General features: G+C 27.0%; 1 long non-coding RNA gene across 1 annotated transcript; it reads left to right on the top strand.

The window, feature by feature from the left end:
- Nucleotides 1-421: 421 nt before the first annotated feature.
- On the top strand, nucleotides 422-1,179 carry LOC135961096 (uncharacterized). The gene is made up of 2 exons (XR_010576599.1): nucleotides 422-549; nucleotides 636-1,179. It is a non-coding gene; the product is annotated as an uncharacterized LOC135961096 (long non-coding RNA).
- The last annotated feature ends 243 nt before the right edge of the window (nucleotides 1,180-1,422 follow it).

The raw sequence follows: 1,422 nt of genomic DNA, 5'->3' as shown, positions 1-1,422 counted from the left end.
ACTTGAAAAATAGCAATTTCATTTAAACATTATAAAAGTTTCGGTTTATTAATAAAGAATGAATTTATACAAACAAAAAATGAATTATTAACAAAATTTACTTTAGAAATAAAAATGTACAAAAATTTTGTTTTTGTTTAAAAATTTCAAATTTTAGCTTTAAGATTCAGTTTTAAAAATTTAGCTTTAAGACTTTAGTTTTAAATTTTAAATTTAAGATTTTAGTTTTAAATTTTAAATTTAAGATTTTAGTTTTAAATTTTAAATTTAAGATTTTAGTTTTAAATTTTAAATTTAAGAGTTTAGTTTTTAATTTTCTTTTCTTAGATTTTAGTTTTAAATTTTAATTTTTTTTTTGCTTTCAGTTTAATTTAATAAAATTTCTTTTAATAATAATAATTTATAATGTATCTTTTTAAAACTAGCGTTACTGCTTTCCCGCTCTATTCCCTGGCGGCCAACTAATTTTGCGGAAGAATCTCCCGGGTGAGGATAGGGTAGATGGATATTTCCTGTCAGTGACGTGTCTAAATGTCTAAGTGGTTCGAGGTACTATTAATATTTAGAATTCTCTAATTCCTTTTATTTATTTATTTATTTATATATATTTATTTATAAAATTTTTTTTTTTATAGGAGAATTACCTATATAAGATTTAGGAAAATCTTGGGTTAATTAACCTCGCGACTCACTGTTCCCTAGGCCAGAGCTCTAACCTAACTCGCGCACGCGTGGTTAAGGTTCACACGCGGGATGTACTTTGCGATACTTAAGACTTCCTATTTGTTTATATAAATATCTCACTAATCACCTTTTTTTTTATTTTATAAATATTTCTTTTTTTTTTTTTTTTTATTTTCTTAAAGAAAAGGAACCGAATTGAACGTCCGTCTATATGTCCCGGTGTATTTTACTGTACTTCGTCGGAATATCACCAAATATACCCTAGCACCCCAGGCGTGGTGGTGCTAATGCTGCTTCTCCCTCGTTGGATGGAGTCTTGTTGCAGTGGCTTTGCAGGTTGGTTTGATTAGTTTTTTTTTTTATTTTTTTATTTTTATATTTTAAGATTTAGTTTTAAGTTTAGCTTTAAGTTTAGCTTTAAGTTTAGCTTTAAGTTTAAAAAAAAAATCTTTTGTTTAATAAAATTTACTTATTTTGTTTAAAAAAAATCAAAAATTTAGTTTTTCTTTTATATGAGGCCACGGACTCCACCTTCTTCACTATGTGGAGCCAAAATCAAAAAAGGGACGACATTTTCTCTTCTTGGTATCGAGAAACCTCGTTTACCAATATGGCTTCCTAGCTTCAACAATTGTTCAGCAATTTGTTTGCCTACATAAAATTTTTTTTACAGGTATTTTGTTATTGTTTACATTTTCTCTACCTTCCAGCTGTCAAAACGTATGCCCTTAATCTTGA

The sequence above is a fragment of the Calliphora vicina genome, chromosome 5, assembly GCF_958450345.1.
Source record: "Calliphora vicina chromosome 5, idCalVici1.1, whole genome shotgun sequence".
NCBI classification, from domain to species: domain Eukaryota; kingdom Metazoa; phylum Arthropoda; class Insecta; order Diptera; family Calliphoridae; genus Calliphora; species Calliphora vicina.
The sequence above is the reverse complement of the archived record's forward strand: the minus strand, read 5'-3'. Positions and strand labels throughout refer to the sequence as shown.